Source organism: Myxocyprinus asiaticus, chromosome 36 (genome assembly GCF_019703515.2).
Source record: "Myxocyprinus asiaticus isolate MX2 ecotype Aquarium Trade chromosome 36, UBuf_Myxa_2, whole genome shotgun sequence".
NCBI classification, from domain to species: Eukaryota; Metazoa; Chordata; class Actinopteri; order Cypriniformes; family Catostomidae; genus Myxocyprinus; species Myxocyprinus asiaticus.
This window is the reverse complement of record NC_059379.1, coordinates 24828033-24846731: the sequence shown is the minus strand read 5'-3', so window position 1 is coordinate 24846731 and position 18699 is coordinate 24828033. Positions and strand designations below refer to the sequence as shown.

At 36.3% G+C, this 18699-nt stretch overlaps 1 pseudogene; it reads left to right on the top strand.

Moving 5' to 3' along the window:
* The window catches only part of LOC127426837 (kinesin-like protein KIF20B), a 30771-nt pseudogene extending 13667 nt beyond the window's left edge, over positions 1-17104 (top strand).
* Positions 17105-18699: the final 1595 nt, after the last annotated feature.

The following is an 18699-nucleotide window of genomic DNA, read 5'->3' as shown; positions in this document are numbered from 1 at the left end:
TGAGTCTAATAATCCTTTAGGACACTTAAAGGCAAAATAAAATATGCATTTAAATTATCACAATGTTGCTTAATTTTATGTTGGCTGCAATATTATTGTGAATATATTGTAAATATTCAATACAACACCCAGCCCTAATAAATATCTTTTATTTATTTTTTTATTTTTTTACGTTTTCAATATTATTTTCAACTGTAATCTATCTTCCACAGTTTCAGCTGACAATTGAAGAGTTCAAAGAGAAGCTGTCCATAGGAGAGTCTGAAAAACTGGCTCTAGAATCTCGAATTCGTGAAGAAGTCACTGCAGAGTTTATGGAGCTGTTCTCGAACATGGAAAAAGATTACAAGTAAAACACTACATTTTACAACAAAAAAAAGTCAGTAAGATTTTTATTAAAAATGCACTAATTTCTGTTGCTCCTTTTTAATGTTTCAGTGAACGTCTCCAAAGAGAGAAGGAAATTGTTGAGGAAAGAGCAGAAAGGAGGCTAGAGATACTTAAGAATCTGGTCAACCGGACAGTCAGGGAAATGACGGCTGTGAGCTCTGATGAGAATGCAGCAAAGGTGAATACAGATGGTTGCATAAAAGATTGGGGACCAAATAAAGTGCCTTTTGAAAAGCTACACAACTTTCCAATCTTAGCACAAATGGGTTGCATTGCTGGTAAAAATAAGATGTCATTCTAATTTGACAAGAAATCAGTTTTCTTTCCTCTAAAAATTAACATTCTGGAGGAGAAAGTGTTTGAATATAAATTGTCGCAGCACATAATGCATCAGATAAACAAGATAAACGATTATCAGTGCATGAGTTGAACTCACTTAGAATGCTTGACACGGTTTTTATGCATCATTTTATAATTACATCCCTGCATGTGGGCATATGCAAATCATATAGAACAGTGAAACTGCTCACAGTAACATTAACTTCTCCTTCACCTGGCCTGCACTCAACTATAGTTATCTCACTGGAGACAGATCTTGTGTGCTCTTCATTCCTATTAGTAGTCGGCACATCACACCATTGCTTATTTGTATAAAATTAAACTTCTCAATTTTGCTGCATCACTGGACATGGCCACAATGCATTGCAGTTGGTCGCTGGTACTCATGACGCCAACTCTCATTGAAAATGATTTACTTCTGGTCGCTTTGTTGCTACAATGTGTGAACGCCACTTAAAGCTTGCTAATGGTGTAAGTGTTTTGTAGTCTTGTGCAATACTTTATGATTATAGAAAGACCTTAATACAGTATATATACTTTATTGCTCTTTGACATGGAAGGCTTTCTGGTGGAGAATTTAGCACTTGCTATCACTTGCTTTGTTGACGTGTTACCATTCAAGCTAATACTTCCACCCAATTATGTTTATCTCGACGGCCATGAATAAATGTCTCGATAATGCTGCTATCTGTGCAATGTTTTTAATCATGGAAAGCAGCCAACATTATGATTTATGAATGAAAAGGAATGGCTGAGATGTAGAAGAGGAATAATGTGCAAGAACAAATAGTCTGTGTTATGTATTCATCAGCATGTGATTGACTGAAGAAGAGTGTTGGGAACCAACAGACCACATCTGTAGCTAGGCACACATTTTTAAATAATGATATACTGAAGCTATATAAAGCAGAAAAGACTAATAATAGAACACATGGCATTGGAAAATCTAATTTCTTCTCCCTTTCATTATTCAAGGAGGCTCAGTTTGAGCTTTTGGACAGCATGATCGAGGCAATGCGAGATGATCTGCTTAAGATAAAGTGAAATTCAGAGAATGTACAGACGTGCCTGACAAACGTCCCTGACTCACTCACAGTCAGCCATCTGAGGACACAGCTGGAGAAGATGAGTGAGGAGCTTCACAAAAGCCAACAACTTCTCAGTCTTAAAACTAAGGGTGTGTTCCGTTTCCATAAAGGGGAAAAACTTTCTTCTTCATTTCCTGCAAATAATCATAATCTGTCACTTTGAGAGACTGGGTTGTACATTTTCTGCCGTGTTCTTGTTATCCATTAATAAAATATTGTATTTAAAATATTGGGTATTTTCAATATGACATTGATTCTCACAAGAATTTCTGTGGCAAGAGCTGTTTTAGTCCTACCAAGCGCTGTTGCAAAGTAATGGCTTTTTCTTTTTATTCTGCTCTTGCAATGTGAAAAATACAACATAGAAACTGCGGTCTTGTGAGCTGACCATCAGATTTAATGATCATTTAATTTCTTCCCCCAAATTCACACGTCTATCTCATAATTTATTTTCTCGAGGGTGCCATAGAACTTTATTTTCTCCCCTTTTCTTCACTTCTAATCCCGATTAGCATCCTTTACTGTATGAATGTTCCTAATGTTTATAATTTTTTTATCTAAAATTTACAGAAAGAATTTTGAATTGTCTGTCTGTCTGTTTTTTTTTATTTGTTTTTTTTTATTCAGTGAATGGCCTTAAAATATCTTACAAAAATTGTAAATAACACTGTCTGTACATATGACAGCTTTTTTCTTTTTCTTTTTAGAGATCGAAGCAATGTGTGTTCAGACACAGGATTCAAGCGAACAGCTTCTAGAGGCAAATAGGGTAAAACTTAACTGAAGTTTCCCTTTTAACATTTGAAGTTAATTGTTAATTGATTTTTGTTTACATGGACTGCATGGCTTCTTGTGTGTGGTATTGTTTGTTTTTTGCCCACTTTAGAATTATGTAAACCAGAAAGAGAGATGTCAAGAACTCATGTCAGTCTGTCAGGAGAAAGATGACATGATCTCCAAGTTGCAGAGTGCTTTGGACCAAAATGTTGAGGTAGCTACTAAAGATGTAAGTTTAGGATTGTATATGCTAACCCGAGTGCAGTCATACTTTGTCTTCATAGTAGAATCTCTTAGAAGCTTTATTAATAACTTTGAGTTTTTAACCAACAGGAGATTCAGTGGCCCCAAAGAGTACTTGGACACTTAAAGGTTAGTTCACCCAAAACTGAAAATTTTCTCATAATTTACTCACCCTTATGCCATCCCAGATGTGTACAACTTTCTTTCTTATGCTGAGCACAAACGAAGATTTTTAGAAGAATATTTCAGCTCTGTAGTTCCACACAATGCAAGTGAATGGGTGCCAAAATTTTGAAGCTCCAAAATCCACATAAAGGGAGCATAAAAGTAATCCATATGACTCCAGTGGTTAAGTCCATGTGTTCAGATATGATATGATAGGTTTGGGTGAGAAAAATCAATATTTAAGTAATTGTTTTATCATAAATTCTCCTCCCTTCCCAGTAGGGGGCGATATGCTTGAAGAATGTGAATCACCAAATCACCACTGACTCCAGTGGTTAAATCCATGTCTTCAGAAGCGATATGATGTAAATATAAATCCCCACCTTTGACCAGTCCCAACCAGTAGGTGACTAAATGTGAAAGTGAAAGTCACTTCCACAGCAGAATGTGTAAGTGTAAGTGATAGTGTAGATTTACAGTAAAAAAGAACTTAAATATTGATCTGTTTCTCATCCACACCTTTCATATCGCTTCTGAATATATGGATTTTACCACTGCAGTCGTATGGGTTACTTTTATGTTTATGTTTTTTGGACTGTCTGAGATCTGATCACCATTCTCTTGCATTGCATGGACCAACAGAGCTGAGATATTTTTCTAGAAATCTAAATTTGTGTCTGCAGAAGAAAGAATTTAATGTGTAATACAAGACATGTATTTTTTTATTAAACTGAGTAGATATGGTGGGCAATGTTTAAAATAAAAGGATATTGATTGAACTGTAAGATTAATGGTATGTGGAATCAAACTAAACTAACTTATTTAATTAACAGCTTATTATTATTTATTGGACTAGTTATAATATTCTGACTGTACCCACGTCCAATAGATTTCCAATAATAGTTTATTTACAGTAACTTTAAACATTTTTGTCAAAATATCACACTTACTGTTACTACAGTGAAATCGTGATGCTTTTCAGAAAGGGTGATGATGTAAATCGCCAAACACGAGATGAATATCATTAAATATTCGTCTCGCATTCTGCAGTTTATAAGTGCTAAATTTATGGCCTGACATTTTGCTTGGGTGGCCGCTGAAAAATTTAGCCTAGGGGTATGCTGTCTTACATTTTGGTCTCAAATTGGACAAATCAAAATTTTTATGCAACTGACTGAAGAAGTTATGACCTAACTAACTTGTAAGACTAGTCTAGAACAGTTTCATGTAACCGGCCACAGTTCGTTAAAAGTAAATGCAAATGGCTGAGAAAAAAAAAATTTTTCAGAGAAAAGATCTAACATCATTTGTTCGCAGATACCACTTGGTTGGATATTTTGTTTCTAATGCAATGACATTCTGTCATTTTAGTGTGACTTAAAGGATTAGTTCACCCAAAAATGGAAATTCTCTCATCATTTACTCACCCTCATGCCATCCCAGATATGTATGACTTTCTTTCTTCTGCAGAACACAAATTAAGATTTTTAGAAGAGTATCTCAGCTCTGTAGGTCCATACAATGCAAGTGAATGGGTTCCAAAATTTTGAAGCTCCAAAATCCACATAAAGGGAGCATAAAAGTAATCCATATGACTCCAGTGGTTAAATCCATGTGTTCAGATATGATATGATAGGTGTGGGTGAGAAAAATCAATATTTAAGTCATTTTTTTTATCTTAAATTCTCCTCCCTTCCCAGTAGGGGGCGAAATGCTCGAAGAATGTGAATCACCAAAAACAGTAGAAGGAGAAAGTGAAAGTGAAGTGCAGATTGATTGAGTAGGGAGGAGAATTTATAGAAAAAAAGGAGTTGTCTGGAGTACTTTTATGTTACCCTCATGTTGATTTTGGAGCTTCAAAATGTTAGCACCTATTCAACTACATTGTATGGACCTACAGAGCTGAGAAATATTCTAAAAATCTTTGTTTGTGTGCAGCCGATGAAAGAAAGTCATTCACATCTGGGATGGCATGAGAGTGAGTAAATGATGTGAGAATTTTCATTTTTGGGTGAACTATCCCTTTAAGTATCCAAATACTGATGGGGCCACTGTACATATAAAATACATATTTTATTTTATTTTTGATGATAATTACCCAGTTTTTCTATTCTTTCCCCATATATAGAGGGCATTAAATAACAGTATCAAAGAGGAAATCCTACATCTCAGAAATAACTGTAACTGTGTGCTGAATGGTTGCAGTGTTCCTAGAGAGGAAGAAATTAAATCCCAGGAAATTCAACAGCTCCAGCAAGAACTCAAAATGAAAGACGACCAGCTGAATGAACGTAAACTTGAGCAGTGTTCACTTGAGAAAAAAGTGTGTGATCTCTCTGATAGACTGGCGAAGCAGATGCATACACATGTTTCCTCCCTAGTAATAGAGCGAGCAGAGGTCACCAAAGTCACAAAAGAGAACAAGGCTCTTGCCAATGAGCTGCATCTACTTCAGCAAGCAGCTGATAAGACAAGCTCAAAGCTCAAAACTATTCAGATGGAATTGAGCAGTCAGACCAAGATGGCCAATGACCTTTCAGAAGAACTTGATGCAGCCAAAGCTCTGATTAAGGAACATGAAGAAGAGTCTTGCAGTTAGTCCAAAACCATTGAATCCTTACGCCAGGACCTCAGTGCCTACCAGCTCTCATGTGTCCAAACTGAGGCTCTCCCTCATGAATGCAAGATGAAGGTGGAGTTATCTCAGGAGAAGGACAGACAGATCAATAACCTAGCACAGGAGGTCAGCCAGACCAGAGAGAAAATGTGCCAGCTGGAAGAACTCTGCAGTGGGCTTAGACGTGAGCGAGATGCCCAGGTGCAAGATTACCAGAACCAGCTGAGCCGATATGAAGCTGAGAAGCTCGCCATGGCCCAAATAAGAAGTGACTCTGAGTTGCTGGAAGAGCTGACTGCTCTGAAACAGCAGCAGGGGAGGCTGGATGAACTGGAAAACTCTGCTTGATAAACTCATGCAAACGCTGAGCAAACTGAACCAGCACGAGGAGGTTCTGAATGTAGTGAGATTGCTAGTAGAGAATGAGATCTATAAGGCACGAGATGAGATAGAGGAGAGAATAAATGAGATGGAGAATGATCTCGCTCGAAAAGACGCAGAATTTTGAGAATAAAGCTCAAGAACTTTTGAAGTAGGTCCTCATGTCTTATTTAGACTTTCTGAAAACTTAAAGCCAATTCGGTTGAGTGTTATAAGATGTCTTGTATGATAAGCAATAACTACTAAAAGAGTTCATACAACATGGAACTAAGAATAATGGTATAATGGAAATCAAGAAGCAGGTCTGCATTAGTGACCATTTTAATCTTTTTACAGGTCAAGAAAACTTGTGAATGATGACCTTAATAAAATCAAGACCATGAGTTATGATTTGCAGCAAGTGGAGAGAGAGCGAACAGATGTCAGAGATCAGTTATGTGAGGCTAAAGTGCAGAATGAACAGCTACAGAAACAGGTTTGTAAATTTGTTACCATACTGTCATATGTATTAATTTTAAAGGGATGGATCACTTAAAAATGAAAATCTCTCATCACGATGGAGATAGGAACACGATAGTCCTAATAAAGTGCCCCACGTGGCCTTCTGCTGTTGTAGCCCATCCTTCTCAAGGTTCAATGTGTTGTGCATTCTGAGATGCTATTCTGCTCACTACAGTTGCACACAGAATTTATCCGAGTTACCATAGCCTTTCTGTCAGCTTGAACCTTTCTGGCTATTCTCCATTGACCTCTCTCATCAACAAGGTGTTTCTGTCCACAGAACTGCCGCTCACTGGATGTTTTTTGTTTTTGGCACCATTCTGAGTAAACTTTAGAGACCGTTGTGCATGAAAATCCCAGGAGATCAGCAGTTACAGAAATACTCAAACCAGCCCATCTGGCACCAAACAATCATGCCACGATCGAAATCACTGAGATCAAATTTTTTCCCAATTCTGATGGTTGATGTGAATATTTACTGAAGCTCCTGACCCCTATCTGCAAGATTTTATGCACTGCACTGCTGCCACATGATTGGCTAATTAGATAATCACATGAATAAGTAGGTGTATGGTGTACCTAATAAAGTGCTCAGTGAGTGTACATTTGGGATTGCATGAGGGTGAGTTAATGATGAGAGAATTTTAATCTGAACTTAGATCTGGCAAAACTGCAGGAGATATGTCAGAAAGAAAGTGTTGGTGTCTATGATAAACCCCAGCATGAGGAGCAGAGCAGACCTGTGGAAAGCACAAAGGTAAGAACCTAGAACTCTTTAATCCCCTTGACTTCATAACTGTGTAGGAAGCTGGCAGTAATAGCAAATTATTTCTTTTGATGTTTCAGCTGCCTAATGAGGAGCAGGCAGATGATAAGCAGGAAAGGAGGCAGGAAAAGGGGATGGATGGAGCCGTGGGGGAAGAGGAGAGATTGGCCCAGGCGACAGGGCGACTAGAGGGCAACCAGCATGGCAGGCTGCATCTGGAGCTGGTAATGGGATCAGCCTTTTCATCTCTCTTTCCCTGGCTCGTTATTTTCTTTATCCCAGGCTAGAGGGGAGGATTTAGCCCAGAGTAGTAATTTATTTATGCAGCAGGTTCCTGGGTTAATATCATTCCAGCTTTTCAAGTGACATGCCATCAGGAGGAATAACACGACTGTGTTAGGGTATACATAGCAGACCAGAAAAGAGGTTTTCACTGACCTAAGCAAGGCTTTAAAATGGTGGTCTGCTTTTGGAAGTGCTCGGCTTTGAAATAAACACTCTATTCTGTCTGTGCATTAGCCAGACTGTGGTTAAGATTACCAATATGTTTTTTATGTTATGCTAATATCGATATCTAGAGAGCAGGGTGGCCAATATAATTATGATATATAATAGAGGAAGACCAATTATATTGGTTTTACCATTTACCAATTAATCGGTGCAGATAGTTGCTTTTCAGTTATCTGCAAAAATCTATGGCAATATATATATATATACACACACACACATACACACAGGTGCTGGTCATATAATTAGAATATCATCAAAAAGTTGATTTATTTCACTAATTCCATTCAAAAAGTGAAACTTGTATATTATATTCATTCATTACACACAGACTGATATATTTCAAATGTTTATTTCTTTTAATTTTGATGATTATAACTGACAACTAAAGGAAAATCCCAAATTCAGTATCTCAGAAAATTAGAATATTACTTAAGACCAATACAAAGAAAGGATTTTTAGAAATCTTGGCCAACTGAAAAGTATGAACATGAAAAGTATGAGCATGTACAGCACTCAGTACTTAGTTGGGGCTCCTTTTTCCTGAATTACTGCAGCAATGCGGCGTGGCATGGAGTCGATCAGTCTGTGGCACTGCTCAGGTGTTACGAGAGCCCAGGTTGCTCTGATAGTGGCCTTCAGCTCTTCTGCATTGTTGGGTCTGGCATATCGCATCTTCCTCTTCATAATACCCCATAGATTTTCTAAGGTCAGGCGAGTTTGCTGGCCAATTAAGAACAGGGATACCATGGTCCTTAAACCAGATACTGGTTGCTTTGGCACTGTGTGCAGGTGCCAAGTCCTTTTGGAAAATGACATCTGCATCTCCATAAAGTTGGTCAGCAGCAGGAAGCATGAAGTGCTCTAAAACTTCCTGGTATACGGCTGCGTTGACCTTGGACCTCAGAAAACACAGTGGACCAACACCAGCAGATGACATGGCACCCCAAATCATCACTGACTGTGGAAACTTTACACTGGACCTCAAGCAACGTGGATTGTGTGCCTCTCCTCTCTTCCTCCAGACTCTGGGACCCTGATTTGCAAAGGAAATGCAAAATTTACTTTCATCAGAGAACATAACTTTGGACCACTCAGCAGCAGTCCAGTCCTTTTTGTCTTTAGCCCAGGCGAGACGCTTCAGACGCTGTCTGTTGTTCAAGAGTGGCTTGACACAAGGAATGCGACAGCTGAAACCCATGTCTAGCATACGTCTGTGCGTAGTGGTTCTTGAAGCACTGACTCCAGCTGCAGTCCACTCTTTGTGAATCTCCCCCACATTTTTGAATGGGTTTTTTTCACAATCCTCTCCAGGGTGCGGTTATCCCTATTGCTTGTACACTTTTTTCTACCACATCTTTTCCTTCCCTTCGCCTCTCTATTAATGTGCTTGGACACAGAGCTCTGTGAACAGCCAGCCTCTTTTGCAGTGACCTTTTGTGTCTTGCCCTCCTTGTGCAACGTGTCAATGGTCGTCTTTTGGACAACTGTCAAGTCAGCAGTCTTCCCCATGATTGTGTAGCGTACAGAACTAGACTGAGAGACCATTTAAAGGCCTTTGCAGGTGTTTTGAGTTAATTAGCTGATTAGAGTGTGGCACCAGGTGTCTTCAATATTGAACCTTTTCACAATATTCTAATTTTCTGAGATACTGAATTTGGGATTTTCCTTAGTTGTCAGTTATAATCATCAAAATTAAAAGAAATAAACATTTGAAATATATCAGTCTGTGTGTAATGAATGAATATAATATACAAGTTTCACTTTTTTAATGGAATTAGTGAAATAAATCAACTTTTTGATGATATTCTAATTATATGACCAGCACCTGTATATATATATATATATATATATATATATATATATATATATATATATACACACAGGGTTGGGAGGGTTACTTTTGAAATGTATTCCACTACAGATTACAGAATACATGCTGTAAAATGTAATTTGTAACATATTCTGTTAGATTACTCAAGGTCAGTAACATATTCTAAATACTTTGGATTACTTCTTCAGCACTGGTAGATTTTTTCACTTGTTTTGACTATAAAAATTCTGCCAGTACAGTAAGACAAAATACACATATTAAAAATACATTCTCTGAAAAACCGAAATATCTTATGCAGTGTCAAATTGATCCTGTTTTAAGGAGTTTTAGATCTTTTTACAGGAAAACAATACAAAAATTATTATCAAGAATACGATTTTTGCCCTAATATCAAAGGTCTTACTAGAAAAAAAGAAATTATGATCCAACATGAATTTTCTTGATTATCAAATTTGATCGTTCCTGGTAACGTGCATGTAAAATAGCTAGAAATAGCATTTCAGCTTAGTGTAAAGCTAACAAGTTACACAAGGTTTATTTCTATTTCTTCTGCTCCATACTTACTTCAAACTTACTTCTCTGTCTGCTCGTATGAATGTAACACATCATAAGAAAGTGTTTCACCGCTGTTCAAATGCACTTTGGATCACATCATTTATATGTATAAATGTTTTCCATCTGAAAGGACGAAATATTAAATGAAACAAATGACAATAAAATGCAAAGTAATCTCTTCAGTAATCAAAATACTTTTTGAATGTAACTGTATTCTAATTACCAATGATTTAAATTGTAACTGTAGTGGAATACAGTTACTTATACTTTGTATTTTAAATACGTAATCCTGTTACATGTACTCCATTACTCCCCAACCCTGTGTGTGTATATATATATATATATATATATATATATATATATATATATATATATATATATATATATATAATATTTTTTTATTTTATTTTTTATAGAGGAATCTATAGTTAGAACGGCTTGGTTCTACATTATAACAGCTGCCTCTAGAGGTGAAATAAAAACTTGAAACCTCATCTGGTGAAATATATATAAACAAAACCCTTCATTTGGTGAGTATATAGGCTATAAAAAGATTAATTTTGTTTTCTTAGTTCACTTAACTATAGAGTATTGTAACAGAGCTGGTGTGATTCATGCTTCTTTATAGTTTAAAGTCCTGCATATGCACCAAATCTTTTTCTTGGTTATTACTGGGATTTTCTTTATTACAGACTCTTGTAGCATCTACGTCTGTGCTCATCATGATAAGGAAGAAATGTTGTTAACTTTCTATAAATCGATTTTAAAATCAAGCACAGTCTTCTAGTCAGTCCAAAACCATTGAATCCTTACGCCAGGACCTCAGTGCCCACCAGCTCTCACATGAGAGCTGATGTATAGATTATCGGCCTTTTTCATCACCTTATTTATTGCTATGGGTGAAATCCACTATCTGTTCGTCTCTAATATATAATACAATTTAACGTTTGTAATGTAATAAATGTAATAAGATATACACAAAATTCCAGAATTTAAATGAACACTTATTCTACATAATGCTTTCTCAAAATTAACAAGAAAATATATTTGAAAACAGAACAACCACTTCTGGTTTTCAGCCAATCAAGCAGTCACATCTCAAAATGGCCAAATATCAGCCAATTAATTAACCTGACCGATGTATCAGTCAAGCACAAATTAAGATGTGGAATTATTAAAATAATTAGGAATTATAAGGTTGTTGCCAAGAATACTATAGTTTACCAGTAGCTAGTCATGGTGATAGAACTACTAAACTAAATAAGACCAAAAATATTTTTAGAGTTAACATACTTAAATTAAATTAACCCAAGTTGCAGTTTGGAATGAGGAATACTTCAGGTTCAGATGTTTTTTTTTGTTTGTTTGTTTTTTTTGTAGCAGTTTAATATAGAATAATTTTGAATTTGAAACTTTATATTTAATACTGAATGTATTTCTCACTTCCTTGTATATTGATTACAGGAATTCTTAAAGCAGCAGCTGGCTGAGAAGCAAGAAACCATTTTAAAATTACAAAGGGAAAAAGATGATTTGGCTGCTTCTCTTAAATCTGAAAGCCAGAAAGATGACAGTCCTAAACAGGCTTTAAATTTGAAGGCAGAGAATGAAGGCAACTTTTTTTGTCCAACACAAGAGGTCAGTAGAGTGATATCAGACAATGCAAAATGCAAACAGCACGTAAAGATGGGAATAGTTCTGGTGTCTGGATAATCAGTTGCTGTGCATTCTGTTGCATTATATCTGTATACTTGTTGGTGATTACTGTAAGAAGGTGGCAGTACAGGACTCCTCTGTCCTCTCCACGAAGAGTCTAAGAGACGAGCACTTCCCCAAACCTGAGCTGGAAATCAGTTTCACCCCACTTAAACCTGACCGAATGAATGTCAGAAGACCAGGAGAGGAAGAGTCTGTCGCAATCAAACTCAGATGTACAGCCAGAAAGAGAAAGAGCCCAGGGATGGAGGTACACAGAAACCTCCATATAGGAATATCTAAGGGTTTCCATGGTATTAAAAGTCAGTGAAATTTCTATAGAGAATATATATATATATATATATATATATATATATATATATATATATATATATATATATAGCTCTAGATCGGCTTGATATTGCTCCTGTGTAGAGTAAAACCTGCATGCTACTTGATGTTTGATTTGTGAGTAAATTTCTCTTTTAAACAGTTTATGTCAATGAATCAGTCGAACCTGTTCATGAATGGGTGTTAATGAATCATTAGCTGATTCATCAGTGAATCCTTGAATCAAAATTATTTTCAAAAATTGTTATCAAGTTATTATAAAGACTGGAAACATCCTGGAGTGTATTTATCGCACTTAAACTCTTTATAGGCCGGTTTCCTGAACACAAGTGAAAACAAGAAACTTGTTAGAAGCTAAAGTTATATCTTCTCAGTGTTTCCCATTAATTACCTAGACTGTGGTGGCCCGCCACTGTCAAATTTGTCCCGCCACAGTTTCATAATGAACCGAAAATATTTTTACCCTTCTCATAATAACATAAAAGATCTCTAATATTGTGTTTTGCGCCGTTGCTTCGGCAAAGCATCTCTTACTCCCAGTCAGTCAGCCCCCCTCCGGAATTTTACTTGGCCGACTGGACAAGTACCTGATTAAAATCTCAATAACGAACGTTAGCTAAATAGCGCGGGATTGAGCACAGTTTTAATCATTCCCGCTTGTCTCACTTTCAAAATGCGGGGAATTCTCTTTATTGTGTCTCCCTCTCTCCCTCTCGCCTTCACTCATGCAGCGTTCAGCAGCTTGTGAGTGCGAGCAGTGGGGAAGCGCATATTTACTGTATTTTAGATTTGACTAAACAGATATAAATGGGTATAAACCTGTTAATTGGACATGCGAATGGTGTTGTACCACGTCTCTATAAGCAAGCGATGCGATAAAACAATTGCTCCTGTTTATAATCAACAAAGCTGTCTTCAGGGGCCTGGGTAGCTCAGCAAGTAAAGACTCTGACTACCACACCTGGAGTCGCAAGTTCGAATCCAGGGCGTGCTGAGTGACTCCAGTCAGGCTTCCTAAGCAACCAGTTGGCCCGGTTGCTAGGGTGGGTAGAGTCACATTGGGTTAACCTCCTCGTGGTCATTATTATGTGGTTCTCGCTCTCGGTGGGGCGCGTGGTGAGTTGTGCGTGGATGGTGCGGAGAATAGCAAGAAGCCTCCACAAGCGCTAGGTCTCCGCGGTAACGCGCTCAACAAGCCATGTGATAAGATGCGCAGATTGATGGTCTCAAAGGCAGAGGCAACTGAGATTCGTCCTCTGCCACCCATTGAGGCGAGTCACTATGCCACCACGAGGACTTAGAGCGCATTGGTAATTGGGCATTCCAACTTGGGGAGAAAATAAAACAAAAACAAAGCTGTCTTCATCGCAAGCGTGCAACTTTGGTGAAATCTAAATTTGTCTCATCACATCGTGGTGCTCCCTCATAATACAGCAAGAAAGGCAGAAATTGCAAAAATGCTTTGTGTAATAATACCATCTGTAGAGTGAAGAGAAATGCTTAAAACAGACTTGTGCACCCGTTACATCTCTCATCTTGATAGAGCTCCATCTAATGTATGTATCCGAGGTATTTTCCTGCCGTGTGAACAATATACATTGTAATAATATTAATATTAATACTATAACTTCAATAAATTACACACAATGAAAACATATTATCTATCTTTAATATGCATATCTGTTTTGAATATAAAACAACTGATTTAGCAGCTAGGTTCTCTCAGGATTTTATCTGTTAACATTTTCAATGCAGTTTGTCAATATTAAACAGCCGTTTTAATGCAACTGGTGAGAATTGCCTTGTACTCTCAAAGAGATGATTCACTAAAAAATTAAAATTTGGTAACACTTTACAAAAAGGTTCCATTTGTTAATGTTAGTTAACTACATCAGTTAACATGAACAACTTTTATATAATTTATTAATCTTGGTTAATGTAAATTCCAACATACAGTATATTAATACATTTTCATACATTTAAATAAAAGGTTGTATATGTTAACATTACTTCATGAACTAACAATTTTTATTTTTTAGTAACTAACATTAAGACTGATAAGTGCTGTAAAATATTGTTCATTGTTAGTTCATGATAGCTAATGCATTATTTAATGTTAATGAATGGAACCTTATTGTAAAGTGTTACCAAAAATTCTGTCATTATTACTCGCCTTTATGTTGTTCCAAACCGGTCTGACTTTCTATTTTCCGTGGAACTCCAAAGGAGATGTTAGGGAGAATGTTAGTTTCAGTCTCAATTCACTTTTATTTTATGGAGAGAAAAAAAAAAGATGCAGTGACAATGAATAGTGACTGACTAACATTCTGCCAAAAATATAATTTTGTCTTCCTCAGAAGAGAGAAATTCATACAGGCTTGAGGGTGAGTAATGATTCACCATCTTTCTGCACTGTGTTCTTAATCCCTATTAGGTTTAAATGATGATGATGATGGAGGCTTTTCTTTTTTTTTCTTTCTTACATCCTTTCTTTTGTTTTTCTCTCCAGACAAGTAACATGTTTACTCAGACAAGTGAATGACCAATTTACTTGTCCGAAGGACAAGCACATGACAATGCTTAATGTCGAGTCTTGCATATCTATACAACCAATGTGTTTATGATTAAATTACTACTAGAGCACAAAATTGTTTACAAGAGCACAAAGTCCTTCATCGATCTAGCCTCTTAATTTTGCTCTCAGAGTGCACCAGATTGATGCATTTAACTTTAAAATGTACAAAATTTTGTAGTGGGTCCGAGGTCCACCCACCACAGTCTCACTAAATCCTGTGGGAAACACTGAGTTCTTCAATTATTTGTCAACTGTACATTAATTTACAATACACAATACAAAAGATAAACAAAGAACTTTCATGAGTGTTTGCTATTGTTTTAGAACTCGGTGGAGTCAGAAAATCGAAAAAACAGACGGCTCAGGGTGAACAATGGGGAGAACATGCAGTCTATTGAGATGCCAAATGCATGACTTTCATTCCCATTAAAGGGAAAGTTCACCCAGAAATGAAAATGCTCTTATTATTTACTCTGAGTCACGTGCGTCACAGCCGGAACAGCAGCGCTGTTTACAAGTGAGAAGGAGGAAAGCTGTACAGAAGCTTCGTTGATTTTGGTTTAGATCTGTTTTTATCAGTTTCTTTACTCACAATGGTGCGTTTTTGTGCTAATTCTGAATGTCTCAACTGAGAGTAGAACATGAGATTACATCTGTATCATGGCAACGGAATACATCACACAAGAGACTGCTTGAACTCCACCCTACCGTGAAGTTTACCGGAAGAGTTTGATTATAGTTTAAAAAGTACTTAAATATGGATCTTTTTTCATGCCAAAAGTGACTGTATCACTTCAGAAGACATTAATTTAACTGCTGGAGTCTTATCGATGATGTTTATGCTGACTGTCTGTGATTGAGAGTCTCCATTCACTTGCATTTTAAGGACCTACTGAACTAAGATATTTTTCTATTTTTCTTAAAATGTGTTCTGGTGAAGAAAGAAAGTCATAGACACCTGGGATATCATGAGGTGACTTAATGAGAGAATTTTAATTTTTGGGTGAACTACCCCTTTAATGCGCCTGTGGCATAATAAGCCTTTCTCTGTAATGTTTATTCAATAATGCGCTTAGTTAGTTATGTTCTATGTTTTTTACACCTTACCAGACTCCCACAGTGCAAGGCAAAAAGACGAGTCAATTAAAACAGCAAGACTCTCCAGCCAGCCTGAAAGGTAAAAAAGACGGAGCCCTGCAAAAGATTGATGACTTTATCCAGAGCTCTCCAACCCTCTTTGGGAGCAAAGGTCAGCGCTGCCTCTTAATTTTACACTCAGTCAATGGCATCGATTGGAGTGCTCTGCCAAAAGTGTTTTATACTGTATTTCAGCATGACCGAAGTTTTAACTCCTTCCTCAGCTAAGAAGATCATGAGCATGGTGAATGTTAAATCCCCGGAACCGCAAAGTCCTTGTGAAACCAACAAACCCAAGAGATCCAAACGAAAGCTCTTCAAGACCCAGTTTTCATCCCCTCTAGACATCCCCTCTCATCCTGTAAGTAAAGTGTCCTGTGCATTAATCATGTAAGAGTGCAATAGAAAAGCATTAGGCATGTATGAATGAATGAGAATCATGTTATAAGATTGTCAACTCAACAAATTAGGTTTATTATCCATTTGTTTTAAAGGGAAAGTTCACACAATATGAAAACTGTCATCATTTACTCACCCTCATGTTGTTCCAAACCCATATAACTTACATTCTTCCACAGAACACAAAAGGAGATGTTTGGCGGAATGTTAGGGTCTTATAGCCTCAGTCACCATTCACTGTCATTGTATATTTTTTCCATACATTGAAAGTGAATGAGAACTAAGTAAACATTCTGCCTAACATGTAAGAAAGTCATATGGGTTTGGCATAACATGAGGGTGAGTATATGACTTTTTAGTTTGTTTAATTTGTTTTAAAACAAGGGGGTTGTCATTGTGTATTAAATTCAATTAATTGTTTTACAGATCATTGGAGGAAGTGAAGATGATAAAGAGAGTGATCATCTGATTATCAAGAGAAAACTCAAAACAAGAACTTTTAGGAGATGATTCAACCCTTATTTTGATGGTCAAGTGTAATTTATTTAATTTTTACATTTCTTTTTTAATTCCTATGTCTATGTTTGTTGAATTTTATTATTGCATTAACAGAGGAAATGTTTGTAAATATTTCAAAGTTATTCAAAGCAGGTTTGGGAATTTTTGTTTTGTTTTAGTTCAGATTTGGATTTCCTGTGATTACAAAACAAAATAAAACAAAATGCTTTTCATTAAAAATACTTAAAAATAGATTTAATTTGGGTTGCATTTCTTAAAAGAAATATTCGTAGCACTTACAATACAGTTGTATTTGTATATATATTTAATTACATTAGTTAAGGGATAGTTCACCAAAAATGAAAATTCTATCATCTACTCACCCTCATGCCATCCCAGATGTGTCTGACCTTCTTTCTTCTGTAGAAAACACACAAAGCTTTTTAGAAGAATATTTCACGTTAATGGTGGCCAGAACCTTGAATCTCAAAAAAGCACATAAAGGCAGCATAAAAGTAATCCATACGACTCCAGTGGTTAAATCCATCTATTCAGTAGCGATAAAATAGATGTGGGTGAAAAACAGATCAATATTTAAGTCCTTTTTCACTATAAATTCTCCTCCCTGCCCAATAAGTGGTGATATGCACGAAGAATGCAAATCATTTGAAAAACAAAATAACTCTTTGGAGAGAAGCGCGCTGTTTGAAAGTGGAGATTTATAGTAAAAAAGGACTTAAATATTAATCTGTTTCTCAACCACATCTATCATATCGCTTCTGAAGTCATGGATTTAACAACTGGAGTCGAATGGATTACTTTTATGCTGACTTTATGTGTATTTTGAAGCTTCAAAGTTCTGGCCACTACAGAGCTGAAATATTCTTCTAAAAATCTTAATTTGTGTTCTACGGAAGATGGAAAGTCATACACATCTGTGATGGCATGAGGGTGAGTAAATTATGAGAGAATTTTCATTTTTAGGTGAACTTTTCCTTTATTATGGATTAACAATAAACAATACTTTTACAGCACTTCTTCATTCTCGTTTAATGTTAATTTTAACATATTAGTACATAGTAACATTATAAGTTGTATATGGTAGCAATGAATGCATTATGAGCATACAGTACACAATTGTGAATGTATAAATTAATATTAACCAAGATAATAAAGGCTTAAAGTGATACCAAATCATTAACTAATGCTAATAAAAGAACCTTATTGTAGAGTGTTACCAAAATATCTGATCAGTGGGTTTTAATGTGTACGGAAGCCCTGAACCGCAAGGTGAAAAAAAAAAAAAAAAAAAATAGTGTCTCAGTTCCTTCCTGAGCCTAAGTCTTAAATTGTTTTCTTTCTCTCCTCAAAAAAATGCATGTGGTACCAACCTTGGCCACCAGGTGCCACTATAAGTAAACATGTAATCTTATGCTTTTAATGCTTTCTCTGTTGCTATATAGCTGAATAATACATTTATTATTTATTTAAGGGTTTGCAAACCTTAAGACAAAATCAGGTTTCATATGTTTGATATGGCATTCGTTGTTGTGTAACAACTGGAGTTATTTTTTTTTGTTTGAAATTGTTGGTCTTTCTAAACCATCTATGCCATTTTCTCAGTGTTACATGGTGGAAGCGAAGGAATGTATTGAGGAAAACAGGAAACATGGGGAAATTATTATTATGTCTGTCCTTTTGAAGTGCTAGGGGTACATCTGGTAATGTTAGTATTGTTGTAAGTAATCTAATTTCTAAACAAAAAGATCATTTATAAATTAAATCCTCGTGACTGAACAGGGATGTCATGTGCAGACTTTCATGGTGGAATTTAATTATAATAATATATTTTAATATAACAAGTTGTCTATGCTTTTGAAA